Source organism: Delphinus delphis, chromosome 5 (assembly GCF_949987515.2).
Source record: "Delphinus delphis chromosome 5, mDelDel1.2, whole genome shotgun sequence".
NCBI lineage: Eukaryota > Metazoa > Chordata > Mammalia > Artiodactyla > Delphinidae > Delphinus > Delphinus delphis.
In genome coordinates, this window is record NC_082687.1 from 103,245,738 (window position 1) to 103,266,290 (window position 20,553).

The window sequence follows — 20,553 nt, forward strand, 5'->3', positions numbered from 1 at the left end:
ATTAAAGATTGGAAGTTGGGTAAATATTCCTTTATCCCAAACCAAACACCAAGGTAGCTAGAATTTACATTTTGTTTTGCCAAAGCAAGTGCATTCTCCTTTAGGAATAACATTGCATTTTCTTGACATGAATGTCAATATGAAATACATACTTTCGAGAAGTCCAAGAGAACTGACTCTGACGGGAATTGTATTTTAATAACAGTGGCTTGCATTGAAAGCCAAAGGATGGAAGGAAAGGAGATGGGAAATTTACAAGTTACTTCTTATAAACAGAACAAATACAAGGGAGAAACTCGGGGAAATGAATCCTCTGTCCCTTAAGCACGTCTTGAATAAATACAGTGGCAGCAAAAAGCCAGAAGCTGCCCGGAGCTCTGTTTGAGCCAAACCCAGAGCCTCCATCAGGAGAGACCACTGTAAAATTGGGAGAGAGTTAAAAGTTCAAGTGCCTGATCCAGCTACCTAATTCTGCTATCATCTAATAAAGTGTGATGAAGTGTTGAAGACACTAGATCCTTAAGGGCTGTTGTGACAACAAGCAGCTTCAAATATCAGACATCCCACAGCCACTGAAGTTTACTGAGCGCTGTTTACTGTGGTTTTCACAGGAGAGGTTTATAGCCTCATGAATGTGTATGACCTTTAACATCTGCTCCTGTGTTCATAGACTCAGATGACACCTCCAGGCATGATGACAACCAGGTGTTGTATGGATATCGTTAGGTCCTGGCAGAGGCTGTCTGTATTGGGGGATGGGTGCAGGACTGAAAATCTGGGAACCTGGGCTCTGAATGCTGTGACACTCTAGCACTGACTTGCTTTGGGTCCTTGGTCAAGGCGCTGCCTCTCCCTGGCCCCAGGTTCATCCCCCTTCAGTGAGGACCTTAGATTGGATGGTCTCTGTGCGCCTTCCATTTCTTTGAAAATATCAACTAGTGATAAGAGCCAACATTATTGGGTGTTTACTACGTGCCAAGGGTCTCAAAAGCTCTATGGGACCAACCCTTGCCACCCCGGTCCCATCCCAAGCTCTCCTTTCTATCACCTCAGACTGACTCTGGCTTCAAGTGTTAGCTCAAACCATCTTCAAATTCCTCTGAGCATTTTTTTTTCAGTTGACCACCTCCTAGGGCTACCCGAGAGGCAAAACATTGAGGTTTCATAAACTGTGAAATAATAGACAATTTTAATCAGTGCATACGTATCTGAGTGGCCCGTCCCCAGTGTCACACTGCGTGGACAGGTGTGGCAGCTTTGTAATGGGGTGCACGGAGCCCCCCAAGCCCAGACCACCTGAGGAGGTCAGATCGCTCCTCCAGAGCCTGGGTCACCCTTCCAATAGGGGTGCAATCAGCTCCAGTTTCCGTCTCCCCTGGGAGCACGTGAGTCCCTTGAGGGCAGGGACCACGTTTAGATTCAAACCTGCCATTCATGGTGCTGGGTCCAGGCCTGGGAGATGCTCCAAAAAATGTTGAAACGCATAGGTGGAAGGAGAGAGGTGGGGAGGGGACAAAGGAAGGAAAGGGGGATGGGGGACTGCCCCGGGCAGGATGGCATCAATGCCTCATGCTTAGTGAGCAAACAGTTCAGCCCGACTGGCAACCTCGCAATGAAGTGAGATCTGTTCTCCTGGGTCTGTTCCAAGGAGACTAGGATGAAAGCGCGGTGCCCGGGATTTCACAGGTCACTGGAATCCGTCTCTGTCAGGCCCAGCTGAAAAGACATTCCCAGAGTCTGGGACTGAGCTGGTAACACCCCACAATGAACCCCCAGGGCCTCACCATCCAGGCACTTGGCTGGTGTGTTCCCATGACCTCGGGGGTTTGTAGCCAGGGCAAAGGAAGGAGAAAAACAGAAGCGGCTCTAAGAGGGTTTCCAGGAGGAGGCATATTTGGTCTCCTGCGTAGAGGAACACACCCTCACGTTGGTGAAGATTTTCCAATGTTAATCTCCCAATGGAGAGATAGAATAATTGACCAGGATTCTCACTTCATGGAGGAGAAAAAAGACTTAGGAACAAAGAGCTATTTACCCTGCAGCTCTTAAGAGGCCAAGCAGAACTACAAACCTGCCCATTTTGACCCTGAGTCCACTCTCCAAACACCATGCTCTGGCTTTGCCCTTATTCTCTCCATCCTAACACAGAAGGCCTCCCCTGCTCCTAAGATGACCCTGCTCCACTTTCTCAGCAGGAGGATTCCTCGTATCCACCTCCTCCAGGAAGTCTTCTCCGATTAGGCATGCCTGCTCCCTCCATCCACCCACTCATCCCCTGGCCGGACCAGGTCTCTTCCTTTGGGCTTTAACACAGAATTCACCACCCTGTGTTGTACTTGTCTTCGATGTCATTTCCTCCCTCTATTCATTTATTCAAGAAAATTTATAGAGCGCCTAGAGGAAAGGAGACTGAGGCTGGGAAGTCCAATTGTGCAAAGCCATACAGAAAGCTAGATCAGAAGCTTTCTGTATGGCTTTGCACAATTGGACTTCCTGTATGTTCACTCAGTGAATTTAGAGAGAGTTGCCACATGACTCCCAAACACTCAGCTCTTTCTAACACCTGCCGCTTTATGGGGCCTCATTTCTGCACAATATTTGGATTTCGGCCCATCCTCCCGGTCAGGACGGCAGGTGTAACTTAGTAACAGGAATTAGCCCAGTGGCCACCTGTCTACACAGGCACGTGGACCACGCCCACAGGACTTGACTGAATGCCCCGTAGAGCAGAGAGGGTATCATTTTCACTCTAGCACCTTCCGTCCTTGGTCCATTTATGGAGTGAAGCAGTGAAGCTGGGCTCCTTTAGAGAATCCAGCCATCCAAGAGCGGCGTTTAACTCCCAGATCTGCCACCAGATAGAGAGTAACTCTTTGGAACCTCAGTTTCCTTTGCTGCAAGATGAGAATATCACTAGTTCATAGATTGGTATAGATGATGCATTAATGATGACATGCAGCCCAGCTCCTCCTGGGCACTCAATAAATGGCACACACATCATTATCATTACTGTTAAATGCTACCATCTCTGCCCTACAGCTTTTCTAGATAAGTTTCCTTTTAGAAGAGCTACCCCACAAACCAGGGATCTGGAGGAACACTGGGGTGAGAAGAGCTCGGGTTTGCTGCATGGACTGCAAGCAACCCAGCACGTTCTTGAGACCATTAGTCCTTCTGCTGCTCAGTTTTCCCATCTGTAAAATGGAGATTGTCGGACCTGCCCTCCTCTCTCACAGAGGGCGGAGGAAGGATCCGACGCAGTGAGGCACATGAAAATGCTTTTTAAAAGAGTTCTTTAAAATTCACTTCGCAGAATACAAATATATGCTGTGACTGCCCCACTGAAAAACTCCGGATGGCTCCCTACTGATTCTGGGAGGAGATCCAAATTCCCGAGGCTACCATTCCCAGAACTTTGTGACTGGGGCTTTTTCTACTTCTCCAGCCTCTTTGAATGGCAGTTCCTGCCTGCCTCCTCCCATTCCCACCCCCATATCCTCCATCTGTTGCGGGCGGGAACCTCCCTGACCTCTGCTCTCCCCTCGAGCATCCATCACATCAGGCTACACTCCAATTACTTGCTCATGTGACCAGAGTCCCCGAGGGCTGGCGCTGTCTCGCTCAACGCCGTGTCCCCGACACCAGCACTCGGCCAGCCCAGACTTGCTAAATGTCTGCTGCAGGAAAGAAGGGGGTAGATGGCTGTCTGAGGCACGGGCTGTTTTTGTCCTGTCCTATGGTGGCTTCTCCCTGTAGTGCTTAGTCGCTTGTGGGAAACAGGCCGGGGCAGCAGCAAGGTCCTCTCTGGCCTGGGCCCACACGGAGGACCCATTCTTGAGGCTAGTGCTCAGGCAGCCTTGGGAGGCATGGAGGCCAGCCCCCTTCAGGACAGAGAAAAGCCAAAGCACTGGATCCTGACGATGTGGCTGCAGTGGGGAGGGGTGGGAGGAGGAGGGCAGAGGAGAAGGAGAGGGGAGACAAAGGGGGAGCAGAGGAGGACAGGGAACAGGCCTGCCTCCCCCTCTTTCTTTTAAAACTGGAGAGGGGGCTTCCCTGGTGGCGCAGTGGTTGGGAGTCTGCCTGTGGATGCAGGGGACACGAGTTCGTGCCCCGGTCTGGGAAGATCCTACGTGCTGCGGAGCGGCTGGGCCTGTGAGCCATGGTCGCTGAGCCTGCGCGTCCGGAGCCTGTGCTCTGCAGCGGGAGAGGCCACAACAGTGAAAGGCCCGCGTACCGCAAAAAAACAAAACCAAAAACAAAAAAACTAGAGAGGTCAGGTGGTATACGGGTTGAAAGCGGACTCCAGGACCAGCCTCTCACCACCTGAGCCACCACTTAACAGCTCCATGCCTCAGTTTCCTCATCTGTAAGAAGGGATAATCAAATAAAAGTCTACACATGACAAATGCTGGAGAGGGTGTGGAGAAAAGGGCACCCTCCTACACTGTTGATGGGAATGTAAGTTGGTGCAGCCACTATGGAGAACAGTATGGAAGTTCCTCAGAAAACTAAAAACAGAATTACCATATGATCCAGCAATCCCACTCCTGGGCATATATCCAGACAAAACTATAATTCAAAAGATACATGCACCCCCTATGTTCATAGCAGCACTCTTTGCAACAGCCAAGACATGGAAACAACCTAAATGTCCATCAACAGCGGAATGGATAAAGAAGATGTGGTACATGTATACAATGGAATACTACTCAACCATAAGAAAAGCATGACATAATGCCACTTGCAGCAACATGGATGGATCTAAAGATTATCATACTAAGTGAAGTGAGTCAGAAAGACAAATACCATATGATATCACTTATATGTGGAATCTAAAATATGACACAAAAGAACCTATGTATGAAACAGAAACAGACTCAGGGACGTAGAGAACAGACTGGTGGTTGCTAAGGGGGAGGCGGTTAAGAGAGGGATGGAGTGGGAGGTTTGGGTTAGCACATGTAAACTTTTATATATGGAATGGATAAACAACAAGGCCTACTGTATAGCACAGAGAACTATATTAAATATCCTATGATAAACCATAGTGAAAAGAATATTTTAAAAAATGTATATATATGTTCAACTGAATCACTTTGCTGTATAGCAGTAATTAACACAACATTGTAAATCAACTATACTTCAATTAAATTTTTTTTTTTTTTGCGGTATGCGGGCCTCTCACTGTTGTGGCCTCTCCCGTTGTGGAGGACAGGCTCCGGACGCGCAGGCTCAGCGGCCATGGCTCACGGGCACAGCCGCTCCGCGGCATGTGAGATCCTCCCGGACCGGGGCACGAACCCGCGTCCCCTGCATCGGCAGGCGGACTCTCAACCACTGCACCACCAGGGAAGCCCCCCCCATTTTTTTTAATTAAATAAAGCGCAGGACTCCACAGGGTGGCTGTGAAGCTTAAAAGACTAAATAGTAATGAGTGCCTGGCACCTAGTGAGCGCACAGGAAGTGTCAGCTGCTATTCTTAAAAATCAGGCATCATTCAAACGTATTGATCCTTTCCACTCCACCACTGTCTTTATTATCTTTCTGTCCAAATATCATCAATTCAAAATTTTCAGCAAGTTTCCTTTTATGGGAAAACTCAACACAGAATTGAACTTAAAAAAAAAAAATCATTTGCCGCTCCCCTACACAAGAACTTTCTCAGCTCTTCATGTCCTACAGGAGAATTCCTCTCTTCCTTGTCTGGCCTCCAGCGTCCTCTGAGATCTGGTCCAATCAGCCTTTGCTCTGTGTCCTGCTGCTGCTCTGTGAATGCTCATCCCAGCCACACCGATCACTGGCACATGCCTTGCCCATGCCTTAGCTTCAAATCACCTGCCACATCTCAGACACCCAACCTCCCAAATTCTAAACTCATCCTCATCTCATATGTCACTTCTGCAGCCAGGCTGGGAGAAGCAAGCATTCCTTCCATATGTGGATCTGGGGGTCCCGGGCCATGAGATCCTAGGGCCTGGGAACAGGATTTACTTGTAAATAATAACAATAACAATAATAGTGGTAGTAATAACAATAATACATTTATAATAATAATGCTAATGGCCACTGTTGTATAACCATGTTTATGGACCAAAGACCATGCCAAGCATCTTCTCATAGCCTGGGAGGCAGCACAGTGTCGGCTTAATAGCCTGCATTTGGACCTAGACCACCTAGGTTCAGATCTAGCTCCCCACTTTCTGGCTGGATGACCAGAGCTGTGCCCCTGGGTGACAGTGCTGTGCCTCATTTTCCCAGCTGTAACACAGGGTTAGTAATTGTGTGCGTATACGATTGCTGTGATGCCTGAGTTAATACACATGAATGCTGAGAGCAGTGCTTGGCACAGAGAAGCTCTAGACTCATGACTGCTGTTATTAAAGGTTGTTATTTTTTTCCACCCAGCAGCTCTATAAGGAAAGCGTTTTGCAGAAGAGGGAACCAAGGCTCACGGAGGTGAGAAACAATCTGGAATGGGGGGAAAGAGCCACACGGGATTCGGATTCGGCCCGTTTGTTTAACCCTGAGGCCTGAGCTCACGTCTTCTCCGCATCGCCAGCATTGACTGGAGTTTTGCTCTCATGTTTCCACAGGATCAATTTGTGATCACTGGAACTTGCTGGAAATGCAGAATCAGACCCATACCTATGGGCTTGACTGCTTGTTGACAAGACCCCCAGGTGATCACGTGCACTCTGACCTCCGAGTGCCCAGCGGGACACGCATTCACTGTCCTGTAAGGCAATGGCTACCTTAGTTACTGCTGTGCTCGGGGCATGGAGAGCATCAGGCTGAACAAGAAACGTTTGTTAACTGACCTCAGGAAGAATATCATACCCTCCAATTAAGTTCCTGCTGTCCTCCTTCCAGGCATGGTCTCCTGTGCTTAGGACCAGATTCCTGAGCGGATGGAGACGTGGTTCCAAGTGGTGGCCAAGGCCTGGGCTCTTAGGTGGCCAGTCATCCAGTCTGTCCATTCGGCAAATATTTCTTGAGTCCAAGCTTGATCTGGGCTCCATGCAAGGTGTGAGGTTGTGAAGTTGTGAAGAAGACCAAGGAAGACTTTGCTCTCCCCCAGTATGGCAGATGGGATAATTTCCTGCTGGATAAAGCACTTAAGGCATCTTCTGCATGAAGGGTTGAACTCACAAGCCCAGAAGTCTACCTGATAGATGCTGCCCTGGGAAGGCTGTGCTGTTCTCTGTAAATTAGGGGAATGGGATTTAACACTTATGCAGAGACAGTCATGACCCTGGAACTGAGACCACCACATAAGCTAGGACCCTTGAAGGAATGGTCCCTCAGCAAAAGAATAGATCAGATGGAGAAATTCTACCTTTAGCACAAAAGATCACAGGAATGCTTGTCTTTCTCAGCCAGAGCTCTAGGTGAGGAAAAAATATCTCCCTTGAGAACATGTGACCACAGGCCTGTATCTCATGGGAATGTGGGGTTGAACTCATACCGTCCAAATGGCCCATAAATCTCCAGTGAGTAAATAAACAGGAAACGGTTTTCTGAGCCAGTGAAACTCTGGTTATTATTCTCCTAATATTCCTAACACCCACAGGCCAGTGATATTCCAGAAATTCCTGGGCCAGTAATGCCCCTGATATCGTTGAGCCTATAATACTGTTATAGCTGAAGCTGAGACACCCAGGACTCACACCAGTAAAGCCCCACAGACCAAGATTACAGAACACCCAAGGAAGCAAGTTTTTCATGAATGGAGACCTAAGACATAATCAGCAGAGTTAAGTTCCCCAAGAACATCAAATAGTAGAACTATTGGATAGAGACCATAAAGTAGATCCTAAAAATAACATCTAACTTTTATCTAGCACTTATTATGGGTCAGGTACTGCTCTAAGAGTTTTTGTTAATATATTGACTCGTTTAACCTCAAAATAACTTTAGGTAGGTAGGTGTTATTGTAACTTCCACTTTAAAGATGATAACACTGACGTACAGAAAGATCACAGGATCTAAATTTGAACCCCAGTAGTCTGAATACAGAGACTTCCTGCTGCAGAAAAATACAGCAACCTTGAAGATTCATCTGAGGAAATTAACTAGAACGTTACTTAGAGAGATAGACTTAGAAAACATGAAAGAGAGGTTATGAGCTGAGGAAAAATAAGGTAGTCCAACAATACTAATATGAGTTCCAGAAGGAAAGAAAGGAAAAAGGAAGGAGGGTAATAGTCAAATATATAATGACAGAATTTTACAGAAATACTGAAAAATATAAATTCTCAGATTCAAGAGTTATGTTCCAAGTGGGATAGATAAAAATAAATATGTCTTACAGCAGAACTTTATAATCCCAAGAGAAAGAGAAGATCCTAAAAGCAACCAGAGAGAAAGTGACAGATTACCTAAAAACATACAGCAATTACACCAATAGCAGGTGTTTTGACAGAAGCCAGAAGACAATGGAATAACATCGTCATATTACCAAGAAGAAATAACTGAGGATCTAGAATTCTATATCCAGCTAAATGATCACTCAATAGTGAAAGCAAAATAAAGACATTTTCAGGCAAAAACTGAGAAGGCTAACTGCTAAGGTGCCTTGCTGATAAAATGCTAGCAATCCACAGGCTCCTGGGAGAACTAAACTGAACCCGAAAGGAAAACATAAAATACAAGAGGGAATGGTAGGCAAAGAAATTGGTAATCTAAACAAGTAATGACTATATAAACTAATAATGACTAATTTGAGATGTATAAAAACAGAGTGGAAATATATTATTGGACAATATGAAAGATGCAAAAATATATCATAATTAAAGTCTTCTAAGATCCTGTGTACAGGTGGAAGATAGAGATATTAATCCAAGGACGCACATTGAAACATTAAAGAGTAGTCACTAAAAGAGTAGAAATATAATGTATACCTGGGGTAAAATGTGAAATAAAGAAAACAATCAGTTTTACAGAAAGCAAGAAAGGAGAAAAATAAGAATCATAGCAAAGACAGGGTAAATAATAGGCACAAAACAAGATGATGGAAATCAAATGTATATATCAGTTATTATAATAATTATAAATGGACTAAACTCTCCATTAGAGATCAGGGAACATCCATTGGATTTCTAAAATAAAGCTACATGCTGTTACCAGAGACACACCTAAAATATATGGACAGAGAAAGATTGACTTTTAAAAGAATAGGAAAAGTTGTACCAAGCAAATACTAACCACCAAAAGAAACTCAATATAGCTATTTAACTTTAAACAAAATAGACCTGAAAACACAAAATGTTATAAGCATAAGGAGGGTCACTACCTAACTGTAAAACAAAGATTGATAGCATGCTAGAAAAATATTAGACTTAAATGCATTGAATAATATAGCCTCAAAATACGCAAAGCAAAACTTAAGAAAATTAGAAAGAGAAATCGCTAAATCTACACAATAGTTGGATGTTTAAACACACCTTCCTCAGACCTTGACAGATCAAGCATACAAAAGCACCAGTCAGGACAAATCACATTTGAAGAACACAGTTAACAAGCTTGATACAATGATATATATAGGAGTCTGAAAGTAATAATAACTCAATACATTTCATTTTCAAACACACGTGGAACATTTGCAAGAAGTAATCATAATCTTGGAAATACAGCAAGTCCCCACAAGTAAAAAAGATATTAGGGGGGGTTTTGTAATCCATTTACTGGGTCCCCTAAGCAAGCCATTTTTCTCCCTGGGCTTCAGTTTCCTCAGATGAGATAGTTGAACCGATTTATCCCCAAGTCTCAGATAACTGCTTTATTTTTTAAGCTTACTTTAGATTATCCCCAGTTTCACTACTGCTAAATATCACACGGATCAAGACAAATTCTTCTTTCTCACTGTAAAAACCTGTCAAATCCCTTTCACAATATAATGTCAGTTTTCTTCTCTTTCTTATCATTTCAAACAAATGACGCCTCTTTCGGCTTGCCTTCACCTTAACCTTCCCAAGTTGGCTGTTGAGACAGACGGCCCATTCATGTTTATCTGCTTCATTGATTCATGAAAGAAATAGACCAAACCAGTCATCATGCAGCCCCTCAGTCATCGTCCACAGCCAGGCAGCATCCTCACACCGTCCTGTCTCCACGGTTCTCTCCCCTCCGATCTTTTCTCCGCACTGGGTCCAGAATGGTCTTCCTAAACACACAAAGTCATCCCCCTGCTGGAAGCTCCCCTATGGCTGCAAGGGAGCCACAAGCTCAAATCCCTACAGCAGCCCAGCAGCATGCTCAATGGGTCCTTTCCCTGGCAAAGCCTGAATGGGGATCCTTTCCTTCTGAGGATCTAGACTATGGAAAACTCTGCTCTATTGTTCAAAGGCTTTCTTCTTGGTTTATCTACTCCCCACCCTGCACCGCTTTAGAAACTGGCAAATGTCTGGAGGAGAAAATGAACCGGGTATTTGACTCCCCTACCCCCATCTCTAATTCTGTCTATCTGGCCCCATGAGTGGGCATCTCTCTGTACCTAGCACCAGCATCCACTGTACCAGGCCTGGGCTCATGGCCTTGCCCCCAGGTAGCAAAAGACCCCAGAGAAAAAGCAGCAGCTGGCCCTCCACGGTTCTCCCCTCTCCAGAGCCTGGCTCCCTCTAGTTCTCACTGTTTCAGCGGCTCCCTGAGGATTTAAACGGATAACTTTTATATTTTATATAAAACAGACTTTCTCATTGTTCTTGGCAGGAGTGGTTGTCTGCTAACAACTCCATCCTATCCAGGACTGCAGCTCATTTTTTAACCCCGAACTTGCTGGCTTCAGAAGTCCAGAGGCAGGAGCAATGAGCTTGCGGAAGAAGTGCTGTGTCCAAAGTACCCTGAACTATGTGTCCAGGACATCGGAAAGTGACCTGACCAAGAGCTCCCGCAAGACAGATTGTGGCTAGGTCATTCTATTCCCCCTGTCAATTCAGGCCCCTCAAAAACCATGCACCTCTCTCTTCCTTAGTGCCTAGGGAGAACTACACACCTCTGCTGATATTAACATGTTTCTCATCAACAAAATCCACATGACTTTGCCATCTGACCCCTCAAAAGAAATCTTACCTCTCATCTGTAACTCAGTTGGCTATTCTGCATTTTATTCAAATCCTGCATTTCTCAGTGACAGAAAAAGCCCTAGTGCCCTCCTCCCAGCTCCTAGTCTGCAGCCTGGATCCCAACATCTCAGTCATTTTAAGGGGTCTGCAGACGTGGCTGGAATGTTCCTAGTATAGTGAAGTCCTTGAAGCTAATTTTCCTGTGTGGATAATGGCTATGGAAGCCAATGCACCTGGCCTCAAAAATGTTAGCTGCTTCTGTGGAGGACTGTTTGCAAAGCTGGTCAAAAGAATCCCTCCCTCCTCTGTGTGCATATGCATCTGTAATGTGATTCCCCCGCCTTGTCACATGGTTGGAGCAATAGAGAGGGGCAGAAGTGACCGTTGTGGGTTTTCTGAGCCTGGGTCTCTGAAACTCTTAAAGCACCTGCTCTCTCTCTTTTGGAACGCTGCCTTGGGACCACCAGGTGCAGAAGCTTGAGCTAGCCTCCTGGAGGATGAGAAGCCTCCTGGAGCAGAGATGAGCATCCTACCTGAACAGAACAGCGGACTGCTGGCTGGAGCCAACCACCAGGTTTGAGGCCATCTTAGACCACCCAACCCCAATCAAACTGTCGGATGAGCATGGCCACATGAGTGACCCAGGTGAGATAAGCAAAAAAACTACCTGTCAAGCCAATCCAAACTCCTCACCAATATAGGTGAACAAATGAAACAGTAATGGTTTTAATCCGTAAGCTTTGGGAGTGGTTTATTACTCAACAATATCTAACTAATGAGCCTTCCTTCTGCCAATTACATAAAGTGTTCTGATGATGATGATGATTTATGTTAACTGGGTGCTTCCTCTGTGCCAGGCTCTAAGTGTTTTACAAGTTTAAAGCTCTTATGTTCTTACAACAATGCTATGAGTTAAGGACTCTCATTGCTAACGAGGAGACTGAGGCCCCAAGAGATGAGGCAATTTGCATAAGGCCGCAGAGCAAGCAGGTAGTGGAGTGGGAACCGGAACTCCGGTATGCTGGCCCCAATTCCTACATCCTTTGCCACTGCCCACACCACTTCTCTCTCATCCTGAAATTCTCCCCCCCGCCCGGCAACCCCCCATTCCCTCCCCACCTCCTGGTAAATTCCCTCTGGGGCCTGCATAGAATGACACGGAAGGAAGAACTCATATTTGTCTACTGAGTATTCATTTACACAATAACATGCACCACACCTGCTGGGTGCCCAATACTCTTCTAGAAATTAAGGATACCAATTGCTAGAACACAGTAGACCAGACCTCTGCTCTTAAAGTCTAAACACGTGCCTAGCACATACAACCACTCTTAGCACATTCCCTCATGGGATCCTCACGGCAGCAACATGAGATAGACAGCACCATCCCCCTCTTACAGATGAGGCTGAGGGGAATAAGGACACTCACTCAAGGTCACCTAGGGCTTGGGACCCAGGGTGTCCTGACCCCAGACCTAGGCTTTCCCCAATTCACCATGAGACCTTCTTCCACCCACAGCTCCTTGAGGATGGATGTCCTCCAAGTCTTCTCCAAACTAAAGACCCCATTTCCCTTCTTTGTCCTTCTTATGTTTTGGTTTCAATCCCAAGAACCTCCTGTTCACCAATGTTTATTTTTAAGACTTGATTTCAGCTCAATTGTGTGCACATTTATGGAGTGCGGGGCATCTGCCAGGCACTGGGTAAGGGGATGGCGCTCAGGGGGAATCCCAGTCCAACTGCTTAAGAAAACTGCAGAAGAGGTGGCTGCTGGCTTGAAATAATATGGGGTGGAGCGTGGGTTACATATGGACTGAAAAGGTCTCCCTTTCCACACACCCCACCCCAGGGAGCAGCAACAACCAATGCCAGCCAAATAAATAATAGCATCTATTGCACCCATCTGGTTTGCTCAGAGCTAAGATCAGGCACGGGGCGGTCCGAGAACAGACCAGGGGCTTGAGGGTCCTATTGGACCCAAAGCAGTTGGAATCTCGCCTGTGCCAATCGCTGTACGACTTGGACAGTGACTTGTCTGCTCCAAGTCTCAGTTTCAACATCTGCAAAATGGGAGACAATACCGATTTCTTGGCATCATTACACAAATTAAATGTAGCAACATGTGTGAAAAGGCCTTGAAAGATGCCCAGCATAAATTCAGTAGCATGTGGGGCTTCAATAATTTTACCCAAAATAATAATACTATCCAATATTTAGTGAGGACTTGTATATCAATCCCTGTTTTAAGCACATTACATATTTGGTTCAGTTCCTCCTACAAATATATGACAGGTGCTATGCTCACTGCTTTTCATTTGAGGCAATGGAGGCACAGAGGGATTAAGTCCATTTACCCACAGCTAATAAGTGGCCTGAGAGGCCAGCTCCAGAATCCACAATCTTAACCAACACGCTCTCCTGCCCCAATAAAATAATATGATGACAGTGCAAGGTTGAATGGGAGGTACTAGTAAATACAATACACGATATGATCTCAGGTTGAAAAAAGTCTGGCTGCATCCGATGAACGTCAAAATGTTGAAAGTGAACATCTCCTAATGGTGGGATTCCATGTGTTTTTGTTTCTTTATTTTTTGTATTTTCCAAACTTACTGGAATAAACATATATCAATTTTTAGAAGCAGGGAAAAAATCGTTATTTAAAATGTTTCTTAGTAGCTACCATGCCAGGCTTGGTTAGGCACTGTGCATATCTTTAAGGATATTATATTATCCTGGGTTTTCAGGCACTATCTGGAAAGTTTCTAGCCTGACACAGAATAGATACTCAATACATGTTTATCCTCTTTCCTCTCAGGAGCAACAGCTATTTCTAGTGTCCCACAAAGCACCCATGGCATGCTTCTTCCTAAAGTGGGCCCTAAAACTGTTATGAAGGCAACAGAACCAAACAATAGCTTAATGATTTTGTTTCTTTACATTCACTCTGAAGATAAGCTCCCAAGTTTTCCCAGTTCATATTTTGGATCCCTGAACTTAATTTTGGGATTTTACTGTGGGGGCACCTCTGGGTTGATGTCCAGGCACCAGCAGGTGGAATCTGGGGTAATATGGAGGTATATGTGGTGTTCTTTCCATTCCATGGGAGGCAGGGAGATAGGAGTAAATCCACCCTCTGCCCTTCACCCCAGCTCTGTGACCTTGAGCAGATGCATAAAAACTTCAGTTTCCTGATCTGTAAAATGCTATCCTCTTCTTTATCCCTGGTATGGTTGTCAGGAGACTCAAACAAGAGCACACACAAGGAAATACTTTGAAAACTTTAAAGTTCCATCCAGAAACAAGAGGTGGGAAATACCTAGAGGAAGCCACGCAGCCTCTAAGCCACTTGCTATGGTCTGAACATTTGTGTCCCCCCAAATTTCATATGTTGAAATCCTAATGCTCAATGTGACAGAATTAGGAGGTGGGGCCTTTGAGAAGTGCTTAGGTCATGAGGGTGTAGTCCCCATGAATGGGATTAGTGGCCTCGTAAAAGGACGCCACAGAGCTTCCTTCTGCCATGTGAGGACACAACAAGGAGTCAGCTGTCTGTAACCCAGAAGAAGATGTCCCGCCTTCCAGAACCCAACCATGCTGGGTTGAACTCAGACTTCCAGAACCGTGAGAAATAAATTTATGCTGTTTATAAGACCCCAGTTTGTGGGATTTTATTTTAGCTACCTGGATGGACTGAGACAACACTGAGCACACAGTGGATGGAAAACAGACAGGAAATTGAGAACCTGACAATAATCCCTGGCAACTCGGGAAATTACGTTTCATTCAAGTTCACTTCCCTATATAATATTACACTATCAGAAGTTTATTTCTCAGACTGTGAATTTTTTTTAATTTTTAGTGGAGTATAGTTGCTTTACAATATTGGGTTAGTTTATACCGTACAGCAAAGTGAATCAGCTATATGTATACATATATCACCTCTTTTTTGGATTTCCTTCTCATTTAGGTCACCAAAGAGCATTGAGTAGAGTTCCCTCTACTATACAGAAGGTCCTCATTAGTTATCTATTTTATACATAGTATCAATAGTCTGTATATGTCAATCCCAATCTCCCAATTCATCCCACCCCCCCCTTCCCCCTTGGTATTCATACGCTTGTTCTACATCTGTGTCTCTATTTCTGCTTTGTAAATAAGATCGTCTGTACCAATTTTTAGATGCAGAAAAAGCTTTCGACAAAATTCAACACCAATTTATGATAAAATACTCTCCAGAAGGTAGGTATTGAGGGAATATACCTCAACGTAATAAAGGCCATATACGACAAACGCACAACAAACATCATTCTCAATGGTGAAAAACTGAAAGCATTTCCTTTAAGATCAGGAAGAAGACAAGGTTGCCCACTGTCACCACTATTATTCAACATAGTTTTGGAAGTCCTAGACATGGCAATCAGAGAAGAAAAAGACATAAAAGGAATATAAGTTGGAAAAGAAGAAGTAAAACTATCACTGTTTGCTGATGACATGATACTCTACATAGAAAATCCTAAAGATGCCACCAGAAAACTACTAGAGCTCATCAATGAATTTAGTAAAGTTGCAGGATACAAAATTAATGCACAGAAATCTCTTGCATTCCTATGCACTAACAGCGAAAGATCAGAAACAGAAATTAAGGAAACAATCCCATTTACCACTGCAACAAAAAGAATAAAATACCTAGGAATAAACCTACCTAAGGAGGCAAAAGACCTGTACGTAGAAAACTATAAGATACCAATGCAAGGAAGCAAGGCAACACAAACAGATGGAGAGATATACCATGTTCTTGGATTGGAAGAATCAACATTGTGAAAATGACTATACTACCCAAAGCAATCTACAGATTCAATGCAATCCCTATCAAATTACCAACGGCATTTTTCACAGAACTAGAACAAAACATTTTACAATTTGTATGGAAACACAAAAGACCTCGAATAGCCAAAGCCATCTTGAGAAACAAAAATGGAGGTGGAGGAATCAGGCTTCCCGTGAGTTCTTTTTGAAAGTGAAGGTATTTAGATATTTAGATGTTACGTAGACCCTATAGCGGTCTAAATATGAAAGTGGATTCTCAGAGGACACGGTTAGACAGCGGGTCAGAGACTCCCCCCCCACGCACCCGACAGCCCCGGGGAGGGTGAGAACAGCTGTCTCTTCCGGAGGCCTCTGCAAGCAGCTCTTTGAACTCCACATCTCTCCTGCCAGCATCTCTGACAGACTGTGTCTTGGCCGATGGGACACAGCCCTGGACAGGAAGGCACAAGACCCACACTCTGGTCACCGCACGTCACTGGTTCTTAGGTCCCTCCCCTGCCTCCTGGACGGTCACAGGGCACAGCCTCCGAGTTCCCTTCAGCTCTGAGACTGGGTTCTCAGCCTGTCCTGGGCTCTCCCTGGGGAGCTCCTCCCTGACCCCCAGTGGGGTCGGACCCCGCTGCTGCCCCCACAGCTCACTGCAGGGGGATAGCCTGTTTACAGGGCCGTCTCTCTCTCCTCCAGGAGTTCTTTCTCCTCTTCTCTGCTCCCCGGCACCTCGGAGATGCTAGGTGAACCTCTGTGGAATGAAGGAGTGACTGAACAAAGGGGTGGAGTGGAAGACAGAGCAGCAAGACAGAAAGCATGACCCGGAGCAGCCCCACACAGCCTCCGCTCAGACCCGTGAGCAGAGCTCATATCCTGGAGAACCTTCTGGAGCCTCCACCCTCCCAGGCTGTGCTGGGCTGGAGGAGAGAGATGAGAAGGCAGGTCTGTCTTTGAGGAGCACAGAGCTTGGTGGGGAGACAGGCAAGTGACAAGACAGCAAAGAGCAAGGCATCTGGGACAGGGCTGCTGGGTGCAGTGGGAAATGGGAGTCTGGGAAGCCCAGGGGCAGGGGGTCCAGGGTCTGGGAAGGCTTCTGGGGACTGGGAGGTAAGAAAGGGGAGGGCTAACACTTTCTAAGCACTGAATATAGGCCAGGCACCCTGCCCTGATTCACTCATGCCTCATAAAAATCTGTCTTACAGGGAGGGAAACTGAAGCACAGCCCCTAGAGAACACCTGTCCAAGGCCCCAGTAGTTGGTAAGAGGTGTGGCTGGAATTCACACTGAGAGAGGCTGGGGCCTGGGCCCCTTTGCTGCAGTGCTTGCACCTGAACAAACATCTCTTCAAGCAACAGAATACAAAGAAACTATCAGGGACTAAAAATAACCGCACACGTGGACAATTGCGAACAAGGCACCAGAAAGCCAAAACCCAACTGCCACTTCCAAGGTGTCGAGAGCGAAAGCAGGTCCCGCGCAGGATCCCTGCACACAGCACCACGCAGGTGGAGGCAGGGGCAGACCCCCTAAGCCACCCCTCAGGCCGGACCCACCAGTCCACCCCCAGCCTCACCCCATTTAAGGAACCAGCTCATCCCCCTTCAGGGAGTGAGCAAGGGAACCTGTTACTTGTTTTCGTCCCTCCTGCGACAGCCCGAGCCCCAGTAAAGCCTTGCCTGAATTTCTCATCTGGCCTCCTATCAATTTCTATTGATTAAAGAGTCCAAGAACCCAGGTCGGTAACAGCACCTGGCACATCTGACCCCATGGCGTGTCCTCGGATTTATAGAATAAATCTCGATAAAAGACTCCATCACTTGATCTGCACAGGGAGGTGCTCTGCGATGAGAATTCTAAAGCCCTTCCGGTGAAGCAGAGGATCTGGCTGGGTCCTCAGAGCCCCAGCTCCCACTGCATTAGGGGAGCCAAGGCAGAGAGCGGAGGGTCTCCCTTAGTAAGCAGCATTCTGATTAGACAGCCCGGCAACAGCGTGACATCTTAATCAATCCTCCTTGAGGGGCTGTTCCCGACTCAGCCTGGCGCACGGATTTCCCAGGGGCTGAGCGGCTGCTGCTTCCCGGTCCCCCTAAGGCCAGACCTCGGGGACTCACTTCATTTTCCTCCATGTCATCTTCCGCAGCACTGATTAGCCTGCTGGAGCTCCAGGGGAGGGAAAGCCCTACATTGTATTCCCGGCCGTGCTTCACGATCATGAGCTCCGAGCATCTGTGCATCAGTGATTCACTGGGGGGCCCCAGTGAGCAGGACTGGGGGTACTTCGGAGCTGCCGCCCTAGGAGACATAGCTCAGACTTGCCTGGCCTCCTGACTCCTTAAGAAGCCTCTTTCTCTCCATCTCATGAGATGGAGACATGAGTGTCCGCCATGTGCTGGGCCCTGAGCTAGGCTCTGATCGACCGTGGCCAGCTGAGTTTCCTCTCTGTTTTCATACACCCTGCTGTCCTCTGGGCCACGAGCTCTGTCCGTTTTCTGGGCTCCAAGAAGCCTGACCCCTAAGGACAACCCCAGGAAGCTGACCCCAAGGCTGACCTCTCGTTTGATCTCTGGCTTCCAGTTTGGTTCAGCCAATGAGAGGCACGAGGAGGAGTCTGGAGGGAGGCGGGATAGAAGGTTCTAGAATTTGTTCTCCACCCATTGAGAGTAGGTCTGCAGTGGTTGAGTGTCTCTACCACGGCCCAGCTCTCGGCAGCCTCGGGGGGTAGCAGCACCCTCTCCTGGCCCTGCAGCCCGGGGCGGGCACCTGCTTCCCTTCTGGCCATCCTCTGTCCCCTCCTCACCCTGCCCCCCAATAGCAAGTACACCCTCTTCAGTCACCCTTTTTTGGGGGTGTCTCCTCTCTCCTGCCAGGACCTGGTTTGTGGGATGAGGAAGCAGCTCTATCCAACCTCCAGACATGAACCTTGAGGACAGTACGCTGAGTGAAATAAGTCAGTCACAGTAGCACAGACGTTGTACAATTCCGTTTCAATGAGGTACTTGGAGACACAAAGTAGAATGGTGGTCGCCAGGGGCTGGGCGGGGTGTTTAATGGGGACAGAGTTTCAGTTTGGGAAGATGAAGACGTTCTGGAGATGATGGTGGTGATGGCTGCATAACAATGTGAACATACATATTGGTTAAAAAGGTACATTTTATGCTATGTATAGCTGGCCACCAAGAAAGACACACCAGTCAATCACGGTGTGAAGACCTTATTTAGATCCTGATTCAAACAGACTGCAAAAAAAGTTAACTCTAAATTTATAAGATAATGAGAAACTGGAACACGGATTGGATATTTGATGAAATTAAGGAATTGCTTGAGGTATGGTGATGGTATGATGGTTTCAAAAACTATGTACGAATTAAGCGATGAGTTGTCTAGTTTTACTTCAAAATAATATGTGTGGGGGGAAGGGTGTTGTACAGATGAAACAAGATTGTCCTTGAATTGGTAATTTTTTTTTTTTTTTTTTTTTGCACTACGTGGGCCTCTCACTGTTGTGGCGTCTCCCATTGCAGAGCACAGGCTCAGCGAGCCCGCTCCGCAGCATGTGGGATCCTCCCTGACCGGGGCACGAACCCATGTCCCCTGCATCGGCAGGCGGACTCTCAACCACTGCGCCACCAGGGAAGCCCGAATTGGTAATTTTTGAAGCTGAGTGACATCTACATGGGGACTTCTATTATTCTGTCTACTTTTGTAACTGTTTGAATTCGTTCACAGTAAAATGTTTTCCAAAACGAGGTTAAATCTCAGTCCTGTCTTTTACTAGCTGGGTCCTCTCGGGCACGCTACTTCACCTCTCTCCTGCATTCCTTCTTCAAGAAGTTTTCTCCTCAAGGCATCACCTGCTCTGAGCAGCCTGGGAGGATGGTATGTATAACAGCACCCTCCTCATTTCCTACCCCCTTCTCCCCCTCTTCTTCCACTTCATCAATCATGACTTGAAATTACACCACGTATGAGTCTGGGTATAGCCTTCCTCTCCCCTCTGACTTGTTCATAGCTGAATCTCCTACATCAAGGAGCATGCCCGGCACATAAGAGATGATCGGTAAGGATCGCTCGAATGAGTGAATGCATGAATCATCTGTAGAATTAAGGAGGTAACAACAGCCCCGCCAGGTCAGTATGAGCATGAGTGAGATGAAGCTTTCAGCCCAAGACCCAGAGGAGAATAGATGCTCACTGATCACTACATATTTCCCTTTTCTTCTCTCCATCTTAAAAGCAACACCTGCCTTTCTTGCACTTTATCTTCCTGAACCCACAACTCCTGGGTGAACGATTCTGTGTGTGTGTATGTGTGTGATAAAAAAAACACATAACATAAAATTTACCATCTTAACCATTTATAGACGTGTATACTGTCGTCCAACAGCTCTCTAGAACTTCTTCAACTTGCAAAACTGAAACTTCCATCCAATGAACAGCCATCCCCTGTCCCCGCCAACCGCCATTCTACTCCCTGTCTCTATGAATTTGTCTCCTCTACTTACCCCATATAAGTAGTACCTAAATCACACAGTATTTGTGCTGTTGTGACTGCCTTATTTCGCTTAACACAATGTCCTCAAGACTCATTCACATTATAGCATGTGTCAGAATGTCCTTCCTTTTGAGGCTGAATCCTAGCCCATTGTAGGGATAGACGGCTCTTTCTTTTCCATTC